We start from the raw sequence: 17,422 nt of genomic DNA, 5'->3' as shown, positions 1-17,422 counted from the left end.
CGCATGTTTTTTTGTTTTTTTCTCCCCCACATAAAAGATTTATTTGCACGTCGTCCTCCTCGATAGCCGCCTGGCTTTTTACCGAAGACGGCGGCCCCGTAAGCGCCGCTACTTTTTTGGAAACGCGCTATTGGTTTCACATATGGCCGCTTGGCCGGGCTTTTACGCAGCTCTGGTTTTTCCACTTCAAAGGTGTTGGCTCGAGACGAGGTCAACTTTACAGCTGAAGGTGAGAAAAGCGACTCTTTACTGCCCTGATATAGCCGTAAAAACAGAGAGGTTCTCTTATAAATCTCGTGGGGGGGGGGGGGGGGCAAACGCAAGGATTTCAATTGAAATGTCTTTTAATGTGTCGATGCTGAACAGCAGCAAAATTCTTTACAATTGTTATTCTGACAATTGTCGATGCGTTTCTCAACCGATTCAAAGCATTCTGGCATCGAAATAATTTGGGACATCTGTGTTAGGATTTAACCCCCGAATCCCACTCTTTCCACACAAAGAAAAAAACCCAAAACATGACAATTAATAGAGAAATGTAACTCATTCACCCTTTCTGAACTGATTCAAACCATCCTAATGTCAAAATATTCTGCTAACTCACGAAATCATAGTATTATTTCCCTCATTTCGAGAAATCCCAAATTGCCCACAAATCCACACGAGAAAAAAAACCAAACATTTCAACTAACAAGAATTTCCTCATTTCTCAATCAATGAACGTCATAATGTTCTCCATTTCCAAAAGTTCCGACTGTTTGAAGAAGTCCGCATTTTCTTTGAACATTTGAACAAATTCAACGCGAATGCAAATCAATCGAACATAAAAATGTTCAACCCGACAAATATTTCCACCTTCATTAATGGAGAAGCTTTTCCATTCCCATGCTTCCGATGAATTCAAATATCCCAAATTTATGGAGAAATTTTGACAAATCCAATTCAAAGCCAATCTAACTTGAAAATGTTCAAATGTCCAACGAGTCGCAACCCGGGCACAGACCGCCGTCGCCGTGGCGTGTCTTCGCGGCACGCTGCGAATTCCCGGGATTAGCGTAAATGACGGGTAATCCGAGGCTCCCTGGATTCGGGAGAGCCTCGGGATTAAGGGTTCAAGTTGCGGTTGACGTCCCGGAACAGCCAGTACGCCCGCTTCCCGCTTGAAGCAGCGAGGAGGAACGCATAGAGAGAGGTGCACTGTGGGAAAGCTCGCCCACTGAGGATAAGATAAGATAAGAAGTCGGGGAAGTGCCCTCTCATTTTTCCCCCAATTAAACGGGGAAATGAGATTGGAATGGACTAAAGTGTCTCCTGGGATGCATTCCAACTTCAAAACATTTGGTTTGATTGAAAGCAGAAGGCGGAAAGTATTTCTTCGGCCTTCCTTTGCTCCCCCTACAGGCTTGAAATATAATTTACTTTTAAATGACCTCAATAAATACAAACAGCAAGCGTTTGGTCAACATTTTGTGAGATTATTTTCCTTTATTGGAAATATTAAACTTTTTGGTTTTCATATTAAAGGGGACATGGAACATTGATTTTTAATTGGCTTGGCTTTTTAATCATGTTTTTTGTTTTTCTTTTTCTTTTTCGGGTAGTGCAACACCAATAGCTTGTCTTCTAAAGAAACAAACAATGCAAACAAGGGCAATATTTGTTTATTATATTTATTTTTATTCTCAAATGAACAATGTAACGTATGTCATAAAATGAGAACTTAATATCCAATCATTTTCTTTTATCTTTAGGAAAGTCCAACACCAATAGATTGTCTTCTTTTTAGGAAACGAAAAAGCGCAACAGTAAAAGACAGAAGGGCCATTTATGGTAATAAATACGTTTGCGGTGGAGATGTGTGGCTCGAACGAGAGGCAATATTCTCCCAAAAAAAAAAAAAAAAAAAAAAGAAAAGGAGGAAAAAATAAAGACATACTTTTTAGGAAAGTGCAACGATAGTTTGTCTTCTTTTTAGGAAAAAACAATGCAGACAAGTGCGACCGTAACACTTGCGTGTCATGCTGTTTTATTGTTGCGAGCTATGACATCAGCTAGCCTCGGATTATTTACGGTGGAGATGTGGCAAGAACGTGAAGAAATATATATATATATATATTTATTTATATCGCTTTTTTGCTGAAAACAGTTGTTGTTGTGTTTTTACTTTATTCTTACTGTAATGCCCTTGCATGTGGGAAAGGAGAGTCACAGTCGCCGATGCACTTTTTCAGCCATTCATTAAACGGTCCACATTAACACAGCGAGCTGCTGTCGGCCACAGCTCACGCTCACACTAGACGCACGCACGCAACCTTGCCGACGTCACACATCAGGCCCCGCCTCTTAAAGGCGCATATGTAACACACAGATACTACAATACGTACAGTATTTTTTTAATACACTTTTGTGTGTACATTCAACTGTTTACACTCTGTTTAAAAGGTTGCAGTCCACTTGCATCGGGATCCACCGGATCCGGCAGTATGGCCTGACGCGTCAGGATTGTTTTATTTTTATGTAATAACTAAAAATGTCAGTCAAAGAGAAACAAAGGTGGCACCACAGCGTCAGCGTGACGACCGGTCTCCGCATCAAGGTTGCTGTCGCTTTCGTTGAGACATTCCGGCATTGATCGGCCCGCCCTCGATCCCGGCGGCGCCCTTTCGGCCCGAACGTCCGTTAACAAAGTTACATTTCTCCACGCGACTTGACCCCTGGCCGGCGTGCAGACACCTGCGCGTACGCTTACCTCGGCATAAACGCATCGGGTCGTCGTGGTCGTCGTCGTCGGAGGAATCAAGGCGGTCACAACGCGTTCGCTTGGATCACGTAACGCTCCAACGTGCCTGAAAGAACACACGAGCACGCGCACACACTGAAAAAACACAGTTAAACCAACTACGATTAAAATGCCCGTTTTTTTAATGTACAGTATACTGAAACTTGATATGATTTTACACTTGGCACCAGGGTGCAAAGCCGAGTGTTTACAGCCGTAGCCTATGTTGTTACATTACATTAGGTCCTACTTTATTTTATTTACATTTTTTAGTTCAAGACTTGGGGGGGGGGGGGGGGGGGGGGGGGGGGGGGTGTGCACAAATATTTCCATGCAGGAAAAAAAATCTAAATGAAAAAAATATATATCCAGTGCTCCATCGATTTTTTTCGTAATGGAAAATTAAATTTAGACACATTTCAAAACATATTCTGATTCTGACATTTTGAATATTCTGATCTTCTGACAGAACTTGTCTAGTATTTTCTGAACTGTATATTTTTTTTTTTTTTTTTTTTTTTCAGATTTTATTTGTAACCTGTGCTGGATACATTGCTTAATATTAGTTGTGTTTGTCCGATATTTGCTGCAGTAACATGAAATCTGGGACATTTTTAGTTGTGATTCTCCGTGTTGACATGTTGACTGATTCGGGTATGCAGTCTGGAGACAAATAAATATTTTCATCAGCCTCCGGCATTGGTCCTGTCTCGTGTTTGTGACTTTATATCTTGTATATTTGTACTTTCTCTGTCTACTTCAATTACAGCACTCTAAACACTGAGAAGTAGAATTGGTAAAAGTGTTATAAAACAAATAAAATGACGTCATATGAAATATGGTAATAAAATGTATATATATATATATATATGTTTATTTTTTTTAAACAAGTCTTTCATTTTGCAAAGGATCTGAGGTGTTCTGCTACTTGTGTGTGCAATTGTGTGAATTGTGTGTTGTGTCTCGACAAAAGGGGCCCTGCTTTCAAAACACCTAGTTTATGCAATCGGGGGGGGAAAAAATTCAGCGAATGTATATTTAAACATATCTTTGAATATTTTATGAATACATTGATTTTATGACATACAAAAAAAAATTCCATTCAATTTATTTTTTTTAATTTACAGAACATTAGCTCACCTGATGTTTAGTAACAGCAGCTCCATCATTGCGTGTGTGTGTGTGTGTGTGTGTGTGTGTGTGTGTGTGTGCGTGTAATTGCGTGTGTGTGTGAGGGTGATGGAGGGGATGCAACAAGGGAGACGTGATTGTCACATTGATTAACTCTTCACTGTGACAATAAACTCTGTACCACTGGGAGCCTGACACGTCTGACACACACGCACTCGTACACACACACGCACACACGCACGCACACACTGCACGTGCTTTCCGGTGTCCTGGTGGACTTCGCTATCCCCAATGTGCTCCATTTCATAAACGCATTCACTTCATAATTGAAAAGGAAATTCGGGGGTGGGTTCGGCCACTTAATCCATTTAAAGTGCTAGCGTGCGCGTGTGTGTGTGTGTGTGTGTGTGTGGGCGCGCTCACAGTGGACATGACCCGACACCCACCATGAGGAGCTCCATTTCCCCCACTCTCACTTCCACCCCTCCGCCGAGGGGTCACGGCAGGTTAATGAATGATTATTTCTCAATTTGTAACACAATGGGATACCGGCTTAAAGGGCGGACCCCCACCCCGAGCATCGTCAGTGGTACGGGCCAGTGTAAGAGGTGCGCACGCCATATGCAAGTACATAAACAAACACGATGTTTAATTGCGACCCCTTCGATGTCTTGACATAGTTTGCGCGCTCTCCCATTCCCCTGTGCCGAACCCTCAGAGTTAAAAAAGCAAAAAATGATAACCCTGCAAATGTTATACAAGACTATTTTTCTATGTAAAGCTTGGAGGGCAATTGAAGAAATGCTTTGGCAGGGGTGACAATGTTAACGCGGAACTTTTCGCACCATCTTAGGCCTGGTACACATAATGATTTTTCACATCATAAAATATTTTTTGGCTGGCATTTAACAGTTTTGGCAAATTAGCACGTGCGGTCTCTTTGGCAACTAAAAGTTCACCGGGGCTGGATTTTCCGAGAAGTCAGCGACACGCATCCCCAACCAGCTTATTTTTCGTATTTTCTGACTTGCACAAAATGTGCGAAGACTTTGTCGCCTTGTTGGCTGAACATTTTGCCACTTTGCAGAGCGTTATCGTCCGGCGACGGTAGCTGACGGGCGAGTCGGGAGTCCTCTTGAAATTGGCCGATTGGAAGATGAGATGCCAAAAATACATGACGATCTCGTCGACTTCAAGAGATAAAACGCTGATGCGGACTAGTAGAGTCGGCTTTGACTAGTTGACGAATCAGTTCGACCCCCAATTTGCAACACGTTCAACATCTCGACAGAGTTGGCGCACCCACTTTCCCAACTCTGTTTAGAGCCAACGCATTGGTTTTAATGTTTCTCACGCCCCTGGAGGGCATAAACAACCCCCCCCCCCCCCCCCATTTGATTTAAAAAAAGAGATGGAAAAATTGTGAAATGTGTCATTAAAAGTGTGTTTTTAAGCGATTTTCAAGCTTCTTAGCAGGAAGTAAAGCCTATACAGTGTATGTTATTAGCGTTTTGACACACGTAAGCGTGCCCAAAGTTCTCGGATGTGTGAAACCATCCTTGAAACGGTGACGAGCCCCTCATAGAAAAAAAAAAAATGAATGATGTTAGCCGAAAGAAAAACAATCAGCGACACGTCACCGCAAAGCAGCTACTACTGTGACGAGAGATAAATCAGCCCCGAGCTATTGTTTTTGCGAGCTTCTATTTGGAGTCAGAGGCCACTTTCCTGTGCACGGCACTCTGTAAATCACTTAGCGCATCAAAGAGCTCCAGTGTGCCGCAACTCCCACCCACCCCCCCAACATTGGCATTCAACAATGGGGGAGGGGGGGGGGGGGTCATGCCAACGTGCGAAGGACGACAAGGATGCAGACTCACGCGAGGTCTTCCTCTCCTGAGATCATGACAGTCATGGCAAAAGATTTATGACGAGACTGAGAATGGCGACAGGAAAAAAAAACAAAAAAAAAAAAACGGTACATCGTTGCGGTGGTCATCGCTAAGAGATTAATGGGCCAGTTGTTTTAAAATGAACCTGGTCGCACCAAACTGTTTTCTTTACTGTACGTCGACGCCTTCTTTCATTGGTATTCCACAAATGCACCCTGAAGCAACCCACATTAGGGGAGTAAGTTTGAATAAAGCTTGCTAATATAGCGTCGCCCATCTGTGTGGGATACATGCGATCAATGTTGCCGCATTTGAGCACATTTTCTTGTTGGAGTTGGTCGACGTACGAGCCCTGCAATTGGTCCAAAATGGCCGCTCATGCATCCTTTTATGACAGACATGTCCCCCAAATTCCATGTCGATCGCTGAATCTGGTGTCAGAGGCAGATTTTTTTTCCCCCTCACGTTCCAGGGGGCGCTGCTCGGTCTGTTTTGGGACTCGAAATACACCCAATTTTCCCAGCATTCGCATGCTCGTTTTCAGGAGCGCTTCGGCCTCCGGGAATAACAATAAACAAACACGAAGTGATTCATGCTATTTGTCGCCCGCCACATTTACTTTCAGCATTGGAGACTCTCCGAAGGAAATGCGCGGTCGTCCCACCTCAAGCACACGGAGCCTGGTCACGCTGTCAGCTGCGAAAAGCTGCCAATTTGTCCTCACCTATTTGTCGGGCTGACGTCAAGGCGGGATTTGCGAGCCTCCGTCGGGCCGCCCCAGTGTGTCTTGCGGGCTCCGAAAAGCCATGCGAACAGGAAGGCGCGGGGGCAGACGATCAAGTGCCACCTTCCCTCCTGCAGGAGAGCGTGCGGCGGTGAGACTCAAGGCCAACAACGCGCCCACGGCTCACATCCTCTGTGGAAGCAAGGCCCCGATACGTCCGAACGGAAACAGGTCGCAGTTGTTCGAGGGCGGCGCCGAAACCATTGTGTGCTTAATAAACGCTTAAGGCCCTTTCACATCAACATGACCAGGAATGGGACTCCAAAATCTCGTAGCACCACGCAACTGTGGTGAACTTCCATGTCCAAGTCTATCGAGCCCAAAATAAGAGAACCTCGATTTTCTCATCCTCCAAAAATGGTGGCTAGATGCTACTGTTCACACACAGACAGTCATTAAAACCAGGGCGGGGGCTTTAGAAAACAGCTGGATGGAAAGTGCCGGCATAAGATATGCCTACAATAAATACAATAAAATATGCTAATAACTTTATTCGTGGGGCCAAAGCGACAAGCACAATAAGGGGGAGAAGGGAGGGAGGGTGTGTGAAAGGAGCCTTGTCGCCCTGGGCGACCATCGAAGCGACGCTGGCAGAAAGATCCATCCGGGGGGGTGTCGGGGGGCATCCACATCGCTCGGGAAGCAGCCGCCCCTGGCGCATCAAAACTTGTCAGAGGGAGAAGAGAGAGACGGCAAGGTCACGGCAAATGTTGCAGGCGACCTTCTCGTCGCCTGCTGATGTCTTTTTCATTATCCCGTGAGGGAGGAGTAGAATGGGGGTCCGATCCAGCTGAGTGCCCCCGTCTGATCGGCCTGAAATGCGCAGTGGCAATGGAGGATAATGTCCTAATCCGCAGAAATGAATTTAAGAAGGACTTATCATCTGTCCTCATGGGCATCCAAGAGTGATGGAAAACGCCGCAATATGCTTGCCAGGCCACTAGTTGGCAATGGCACTTGGGTAATAAACTTTAAAATACCCTTTCTCGACGTACTGTGTATATCGGTTGAAAAATTGACGTGACGCAAGTAATGCGACGACCTTGGAGATATTAGCGGTGTCGTAAAACTTTCCCGTGGCAACAAACGCGTCACACACGTCGCCCGCCGCAGATTCCCACCCATTCATGCGTTTGCATTGAACGTTATATGTAATCGCGACGCACGAATGGTTCTATTCGCATCTGGTGCGAACGCACCGTAAAGAAAGTTTTCCCAAAACCGTTTTCAGCTCAAATAACAAATTGGCTTCGAGACAATTCATGAGGAAAGTAAGCGTAGCGGCTATGAAGAAAAAAGAAAGCATTGTCACTGACAGCGCGCACATGGACGCATCGCCAAACACGAATGAACCGACCAATCAAATTCGTCCTGTTTATCAGAAACTAATACAACTAGCTAACGTTAATCTGTGCACCCAACACAACTCAAGGCAGTTCTGCTTACCTTTTGACTTTTACATCATACATGGGTGTGACACCTGTAGTAGATGTGTTCTTAATAAGGAAAATTAGCAATGTATTGTATAAAAACAATCAAACATAATAAAAGAGAATGTAAAGAAATAAACGGGTTTTGTACAGTGTAATTACTGTCCAAGTGTTAGCTCATAACTCGTAAATTGGGATATTCATAAATCAAGGAACCACTGTTTTGTCATCGTGCCAATCAAAACTGAGCATTATTATCTTTGTTAAGGCTGACTTTTGGATACAAACGACTTATCTGGGGATTAAGAGTGGGAGGAAAAGAGACCGCTCATCGCCCGACTGGGAGTTCATCCATCATTGGAATCAGTGTGTGCTGTAATTACTGTGTCAAATGGATGGGACGATGCATTCGCTGCGCGTACCCTGCTATGTCTTTAAGCGGTTGGCACAAGATGATTGTGTGTGTGTGTGTGTGTGTGTCTGCTCTTCCGTAAATCTTCATAATCATGCCCCCACGTGCACAGCACATGCACTCTCATCTGTCATCCATAGGCGGGGCCCTGTCAAGTGGCGCTGTCATGCATCGCCAACGTCGGACCATCAGGAGAGGATGTCTTTCGGGCGCACGCGATTCGGCGGCAGGAAGGAAGGAAGGATTTCAAAAACATTTTTTTTTTTTTTTTTTTAAGCAAAGGATATGCTCATGCATTTTATACTAACTGTCACTTATGATCTTAATCTGTGAGGAACGATACCAGTGGTGGGAAGTAATTAAGTGCAAATACTTCATTACTCTGCGATCGGCTGGCAACCAGTTCAGGGTGTACCCCGCCTGCTGCCCGATGATAGCTGGGATAGGCTCCAGCACGCCCGCGACCCTAGTGAGGAGAAGCGGCTCAGAAAATGGATGGATGGATGGATACTTCATTACTGTACTTAAGGTGTTCGTACTTAACTCGGGTACTCAAACCCGCAACCTCAGAATCGTGAAGCAGGCATGTTAAGCACTCCACCGCCCTTGCTCTCACAGCTTATCGGTCGTTCCCGCGTGTTTGCGTCTTCTCACTCGGGAAGTTATGGGCACGGCTTTCCAGGGGCACCATATGGCGAGTAGTGGAGCGCGAAAAGAGGAGGTGGAAATTGCGTTAGCTGCTCGGCCGCTCCGTGCGGGCAATCAAAGTGTCAGTGAACCAGTGAGAGGTGGAAGGAAGTGAGAGGATGTCGGTGGTTTCTCTTCACATGGACACACGCTTTGATCTGCGGCGGAAATTGTTCACTTCATTCGCCTAGTTTGAAATGCAATTTGAAAGGAGAGAACATACTAAATAGGCTACACAAGTGCAAAAACACCTGGAATATATTAAATAGTGTGTGATGATGAGATTCATGGCAAAAAAGAAAATGGCAACTGACCAACTTTGTCCTCCAAAAGGCAAGTGTAGCTTTTGTAAAATACATGAAAAACACAAAACCTTGTTACAGTGAGAAACAATGGGATAAATAAGTAATAATGAACCTTGTTTGAGGTACCATTTGGAATAATAAAACATCCTAAACAGATTACACAAGTGTAGAAACACTGTGAGTATATTGAAGTGTGTGACTTCTAATTTAAAAAAAAAAAAAATGTATCTGCATTACCACATTACTGGTAACCTTTTATTGCTCAGTGACTCGCCGTACTGTGTTTATTGTTTTTATGTCTCAAAAGTATTCTCTGTCATGGCTGTCTGTTGTCCTACTATAGCGGCTCCATCTACCAGAGACAAATTCTTCTTTTTGATATACTTAGCAAATAAATATGATTCCGATTCTGATTCTATGAGGGTAAATAAATAAGAATGAGCACAGAAAATACTTTTCCATATACGTATCTATATTTAACTGTTGATAATGGACCAATAATTAATCTTCCTTCACTACATTCTGAATACCAAAAACAAGATGCTGGCTGTTGCGCGCATGCACAGTTTGTATTGCCTGCGCCACTTCCTGTCCAGTATATTTAAGTGTGAATTTTTTCAGCCAATCAGGTTTCAGCTCCGGTGTGTTGCCAGGTGAGAATCTGCCTGAACAACATTCAACAGTACAAGCCAAGGCTATACATTCTTATAAAGAATTGACAATTAAACCAGAAACTCGCTAACGTTGTGACCACATGTATTTTAAGTTAGTCATACCACGGCTAAAATATGTCAAAGACACACCGTGCTGTCAACATTTTAACATTATTTGACTGAATCCTAAGAGTCAACTAGTAGTTTTCAGACCTAGCTATCAACACCTGTAGCTAGCAGCGCAAGCTAGCCTGTGTTTTAGATGTTGTTGTTTTTTTAACCTACAGTGGGCGTAAGAATATGCAGTTGTACTTAATGAGAAAGTAGAACCACGGCCAAGTGGTTTGTCCGCATTAGCCTCTACGGCGTTCAAAAGACTTTTTGTTGTTGTTGGAACTAAGACGCTTTAAATGATGCCACGTAATTCAACTCTTCTTCAGCAAAGAAGCTCAAGGATTGTCCACCACCAATCTACGCATTCTGTGAGTTGAAAACATTTCATACACTTACATACAGTAAAAGGTTTGATGTTTGATCAACTGTGGTTTTTTTTTTTTGTTTTTTTGTTTTTTCTTAGAATTACTTTTAAGTTAATACTGTGTGCCTGTACTGGTTGTTCCCATTAAAATGGCGCCATTTTTAAAAGTCAAACATTAGATTACACTACTAGTTAAATGGATAATAACACTTAAAATATATTGACTATTTTCTGATTTTTTAAAATTATCTTTAAAGCAATAATGTGGAAAGGGGTTGGGGGGGGGGGGGGATGGTCATTAACCTAGTGGGGGCATCCCCCTATACATTTTCCAGGGCAAGTGCATCTTTAGATAGCGAGCTTGTTGAGAATGACACAACAGCATCACTGCTGGTTGTAGTCAATTAGTCAATTAATGCAATTAATCAGGAACCAGTTCCACACTATCAACCAATTCACCGATTTATCGATGTTTGTCCATACCGCTAATGTAATCGTAATAGTGTGCAAAACATATCCGCTCTGGTTTACAGAAGCACGTAGCAGCCAGCTGCTGCCTGACGCCGCTGACATGTCCTTGAGCAAATGACAAAAAGCGGCCTAATTAATTAAGATTCCTCTCTTGTCCTCATTTGTGAGCAGCTGAGAGCGCCACGGAACCCGATAGGTCCGCAACGTTGGCAGAACCAATTGACAGCGAGCCCTAGATGCGGCACGGAGCCGTCGCCAGGCAACCCGAACCCCGTTTTCCTTCCTCCTCCTCTTCCTCTCAGGGGCGACTGGAGAAATGTAACATTTGATGCCATATGTTGGCAGGTTGTTTGGGAATAGCGGCCGAATCAGTACATGCTGTAGTGTATATTTTTCCAGTTAATTACCATCACAAACATGAAATGTGAAATGCTCTTGGGGAAGAGAATTGGAAGATTTGTCCAATTCGGGGACGTGGTCAAAGGTTTTGAATTTTAGTCGCAAAATGGCCGCATCAGAGCCGTAACAGGAGATGAGGCATTGTGCTTTCCACAAAACACAGCTACAGTGCGATATTGCCGCAACAGTGTGCTTTTCTAGATATTATTTTGAGTTGCTTTGGTCTTGTAATTGGTATGTTGTGGGTTGTTTCATCAAGGGTGAAGAATTGTAGCTGACGGTATAAGTTGTTAACTATGAGTTCCAGACCATCTAAATTCTTTGATTTTAAGTAAGGGGTTTAGATACATTTTAGTAGACCCGTTTTGTCAAACTCATTTGCTGTAATGATAATGAGACTCTACACAGACATATTTCTGTAATGCAGGGGTGTCAAAACGCATTTCTGTCACGGGCCGCATCGTAGTTATGATATCTAATTTTGAAATCAGAAGCCTAAAAAAAACAATTTTTTTAAGTATTATATTTCTTTTCAAAAGGGTGTTGATAACAAAAAATGCTTGCAATATCTCAACGTTATAACTTATTGTAATAGAATATATTTAGCAATTTTGATAAACACGAAACACGCACGGCATGATTTGCTTTCATGGGCCACATAAAATTATGTGGCAAGCCAGATCTGGCTCCTGGGCCACCAGTTTCACCACTGCTGAAATGCTTCATTGGAGAAATAATTTTCCTGCAAATTAATATCCGTCTATTACATTGCTTAGTCACCTTTTATTAATTTATTGCAGCACTCGTCGTCTTTGGGAGTTTGGGAGGATGATGTAACAACATAGTTATATATGTTGTATATATATATATGTGTGTGTGTGGGGGGGGGGGGGGGGGGGGGGGGTCTAAAAAGCCCACGGGCTGTTTGTACGGGGCAGCGTTCTGACTGACTGGCACACTTCTCATAATCAGCATGCGACTAGCAGAGGTAATTTAAAGACGCCTTCGCCACTGACAAGAATTAAATTGTGTTTTGATTTTCTCATTAGCCTAATCTCAAGCGGGCCTCGTTATTGTGTAATTTTCCCGCTTTGACACGACATCTTGTTCTGGGCGATGACAGCCGTTGTGGGAGTGAGGGAGTGGACGGGGGCAAGGGTGGCAGCGTTTTTTTTTTTTTTTTTTTTTTTTTTTGAGGGGGTGGGGGGGCTGTTTTCTGTGGTGACAGCTTTAGAAGTGATTTGGTTGGCAAGTAACACTCCAACACACACGCTTCCAGCTCCTTCTGATGGGAGGATAGCTGACATGAGGAGGCTACAGGGGTTGGCCAGGTGTGTGTTTATGTCCGCGTGTGTTTGTGTGCAGTGCATGTTTCGATGTGACTTTGTGGCTGAAGCATCATCATTCGAGCAGCCAATGTGCATTGTGTACCAGGTACACCATATGTTGAATGACACATTAAAGTGGGGTACGTTGTTCCCCCCTATATCGCAGTTCATTGTTCGCACTCCCACCATATTGAGGCTTTTTAATTGCAACGTGAAAAGATTCGCCCTAAATGACAGTCTGTCAACAACCTGAGTACAATGCACAAAGAATTTTGAAAATCAGATGATGTGTTCTGAAGAGGTTGAGTTTTTGTCTGAAAAAACTGGTCTTTTGGGGGAATGTTTTTGTGTGATATCGCCTATTGAATGTCTGGTTAAAAAACACCTTTGAATTAGAGTAAAAGAGTATAACTTAATTGGACCTCCATGTGTGTGTTCAGTCATAAACACAGTATTCTGATTAAATTACTTTTATTGGATTTATTTCATACAGAATCTGAAAAGTGTAACATGTTAGAGCAGTGCGCACCTGTCACTGGGAATGACACATCTAATACGGAAAGTATTTTCCTATTTAAAGTGTGCTACTGTATCCAAAAAGATTTCCATGACATTCTCCGGAAAACTCCAGGGTCCATGGTTTACAGCTACAGCGCAGCTCAGCTTCTGGCTCGCGGACGTCATGGCTTGTGGTGTGGTTTTGGAAATCAGTCAAAATTGTTAACTCGTTTGAAACAAATGCCATTTGTCTTTTCATAGCACAATAATCCACACTGTTCAAACTGTTACTGTTGCACTTGTCTAAATACTTCTTTTTATAGAAAAAGAGGACACATTATCAATGCTGCACTTTCATTAAAAATCTAGGCTTCTGCAGTAATCCCTTGCTGCATCGCAGTTTACCTATCTCCGTGCCGCTATATTGCAGATTTTTCTTTGAATCATCCGACACTTCTAGGTTTGACTGTAATTAAGTCTTAAGAAGAGCACTGCACGATGTCATTTTGTGGACACAGTTGGATGGAGTTATTGTCAACACCCTAACCCTCGCGGCTGTTCTCTACGCAGCCGTGGCTGAGCTCTGGCAGAGGTGATAAATCACAGCATTTTAGTACAAGGGCTCGTCGCGGTTCTCGTGGCGCCCGGTCTTTAGCGAGCCAAATTCGGAAGGCCTGTGACCTGATTACATTGCTGCGCACCTGTTGTTGGGACTCCTGCCGCTCGTCAAGGTGTCGCAAGGAGATGGGGCACGAAGAAGACATCAGGATGGAAAGCGTTCAACACAAATGTGAACTCAAATAGTGGACGGCGAGCTTCGTAGACGCCGTCCCCCAATTAGTCAACGCCGCGTGCATCGTCCACGAAAGAAAAATAAACACCTCCCTCAAAAAGATGGCTCCCTTTTCCCCACAGGAAAAGACACCATAGTCAAGTCAACAACAAAAGTCTCAAAGGATTTCACAGGCCCACAGTTCACAAAAATCAACGACATCCCCTGGTGTAGAAGCGAGAGAGGAGAAGCGGCAGTCAAACAGGCCAAAATCCAGATGTCAGGGGTCGAGGCAGGGCGAGAGACTAGTTCCATACTCCTTTAGGTGGGGTTTAACTAAATGTGAGAATAGGGGAATGAGTCTTCAAGATGAAGACGCTCTCATTTCCGCAGAATGCTCTAGAAGCTGCAGACTATTAACTGTTGACAGGTCACTCTACAATGTTGTATGCATCCATGTTTATGTTCTGCAAAGCTCCAAAATGTATTAGTTTCAATATTTGTAAACACGAACACAGCCTAAATATCATACATTTTACTTTGGTAGCTCTATTGTGACATCTTGTGTTAAACAAAAGACATTGTAGATTTTTTTTAAGTTCCTATGGTTGCTTTGATCCAGTCTCCTTCGCCATTCACCCGAACCGGGACGAAGTGCTGAATTAAACCAGTTTCACCAACTGCGGAAGGTTAGGTTGTGCGCATACCAGATTGGTTAATAATATTCTACCGAATCCTGCGAACTGCCAAAATGGCGACTGTCTCATTAAAGCCATTCTACAGATGCTGTTTTTTCTCCCCGCATCCGACAGGGAAGCTGTTTGTTCTTCACACTTTCATGCATCAAAGTCATCGTAGGAAGCGTGTGCCGGCGGGGTCGCCACCGTTTAGGCCACGGATCGCCGCAAACAATGGTGTGACTTCATCGCGGCGGCCGTCGCCACGTTAGCTGTCATCGCGACAGCCTTGGTTCCCACGCATCCGTGGAGAGTATAACCCCCCGAAGAAAAATGAGTCCTTTGACACGTTCTGCTCTGGTTTACAGAAGTCCTCATCCTTCTTTAAGCACATCCTGTTTGGACGAGGGGGGGCACGTGGACTCTGACCCCGGCGAGCTCTCTGGGCTCTCGTCAGGAACCCGACGGCAACAGTTGACATTTCTGTCTCATCCCCCGGCCTGGCATTGCAACATCTGTTTTGCTGGTGCACAGTGTAAGCATCTGGGCTCTAATTAGTCAACATAGAGAATTGTTTTCCTTTGAAAAGCAGTTCTGGAAATATTTATCACCCCACGGCTGGATTTACACCTCAGGACTAAGTGGATGTATGAGTGAGTTGGAAATAACCTGTAAAGAAAGTAAAGAAGTAAAGCAAAGAAATAACCTATTTCGCTTATTTAATGATGGACACACCTCCATATCCAGGCCATATTTAATGGTCTACATAGTTTCGTTTTTCAGCGGGTGTTGTTGTTGTTTGAGCAGACTTGCGTGTCTATACGTCAGCCATCGGTGTATTTCGATGACGTTAAGCTGTCGTTGACTGGGTATATCCGATCTGTGCGTTTATGCTGCACCCGTGTTGGCAGAGTTCGGATACATATCAGATTTTGATCTGTTTGGAAGAGACCTGATTGTAAGCATATCCGAGTCCATGGGTTCCATTTACGCTCCCATGGCGCATATATCCCAGGAGTTAAAAAAATCGGAATTTTCATGGTTCAGTCACACGCCTAACGGGCCGTGCACCCTTAATGTAACTGGGCAAGATTTATGGATTTTTGATTTGATTTGATGTGCCTTATGTGTTTTTCTTCACCATGGGTGTGGTGTTTGGGTAGCCTTTACATACACTGTAATCCATTACGCCACCTGCAATTATTATCCTTATTTAATGGTCTGTATACCTCTGGTGTATCATATTCAATGGTCTTTCACCATAGTTATGACTCCCAGGGGGTGTTTTTTTGTGTTTTTCAAATCAATGTTTTTAGGATGTGTGGTTTGGTGTGTTTTGATGGCTGGCATTAATATGGTTGTTCCAATCTGCGCATTTACATTGTCAACTATCCGATTTATATCCGATTTCGGTCTGAGGATATCCAATTCAATGTATTTTTCTTTCTCTTTATGTTACCATGACACATATCCCAATTGCGCGACTTGAGAGCAAAACAAACCAAACAAAAAAATCCCAAACTGTCAGTTGAGTCACGTAGCGTAAAGCCAGCCTAATTGTCTCAGCTCTGGAAGCTTATACGTACGTCAGCGTGTCTATTTCAGTTCACGAGCATTCCCCTCCTCGTCTAACCGCTTCAATTTACATTAAAACAAGCCTGCCTCCGAGTGACGCAACCAACATCTGTGCCCATCACAATTAATTGAAATCTGTAATGTTGTGCAGCAGTGCTAATAACACTTTCATGTTACAGCAGACTTATCAGGTCTATTTAGGGGTGTTTGTTCACTTCTCCACAAACACGTTCTGTTTTTATTCCCTCTGGCATAGAGGTCTTTTGTTATAAATTTAGGTATGGTTCTAATAATAATAAAATGGTTGATTCAGGATTTTGACGATTGTGTGGAATTTATTGGTTAAATAATCAAGTCGTGAAGCATTGAAGGCAAAATGGAGTGGACTGCTTTGAAATTTGCTGTCTAAAGAAGTGGAGCGGGATGTTAGCTATGAGAAGTTGAACAATTTCCACGCTAAGGCCTGGAAAGAGGAGTTCAGAACATTCCCAAAAAAAAAGACCGTTACTCAAACTGCATTTGTAAAGCACACAAATATCAAACATCACAAACTTGTAAGATAACTAAGACGTTGGATATGTATTAAATATTCGTTTTTTACCTTTTTGCATTTCCACATGAAGCTGAAGCTAATGCACATATGAATATGTGAAAAATCTGTGGATCATTAACACTACCAAAGAAGTGCAACATGACTTCAGCAGTAAATTGAGCTACTGTACATTCGTGTAGCGATTATCCCATCCAATTAGGCTTTTTTTTTTTTTAAGTCCATGAATCAAACTTTTTTTGCTACCTTTTTGTATTTGCACATGGAGCAAGTGTGCATATAAATATGTGAAAAAAAATCCAATTTGAATAATTTTATATTACAGCACAACAGGCACGTGCACACATAGACCCCAAGTGATGCTCAAGCACTAGCCCTTTTGCCCTGGGTAAAGAAAAAGTGCCATATTTTCTGCAGACCCCCCCCCCCCCCCCCTTTATTTATATATCTAGAAAAAAGTTACCTTCGCTGTCATCAATTCCACCCAAAGTGTTTTGAATTTTGAGGGGCATTTATTTGAGTCCTTGGGAGAATTGTACGTATGCTCCCACCTTTAGTAACTTGGGGTTAATCAGAGGCACTTGAAATGGTGGCAGGTGTG

At 43.3% G+C, this 17,422-nt stretch overlaps 1 long non-coding RNA gene across 1 annotated transcript; it reads left to right on the top strand.

Annotated features, from left to right (window-relative positions):
• Positions 1 to 10,120: 10,120 nt before the first annotated feature.
• LOC133484457 (uncharacterized) lies at positions 10,121 to 15,194 on the top strand. Its single transcript, XR_009790402.1, has 3 exons — positions 10,121 to 10,555; positions 14,832 to 14,933; positions 15,065 to 15,194. It is a non-coding gene; the product is annotated as an uncharacterized LOC133484457 (long non-coding RNA).
• Positions 15,195 to 17,422: the final 2,228 nt, after the last annotated feature.

This window comes from Phyllopteryx taeniolatus, chromosome 10 (assembly GCF_024500385.1).
Source record: "Phyllopteryx taeniolatus isolate TA_2022b chromosome 10, UOR_Ptae_1.2, whole genome shotgun sequence".
NCBI classification, from domain to species: Eukaryota; Metazoa; Chordata; class Actinopteri; order Syngnathiformes; family Syngnathidae; genus Phyllopteryx; species Phyllopteryx taeniolatus.
The sequence above is the reverse complement of the archived record's forward strand: the minus strand, read 5'-3'. Positions and strand labels throughout refer to the sequence as shown.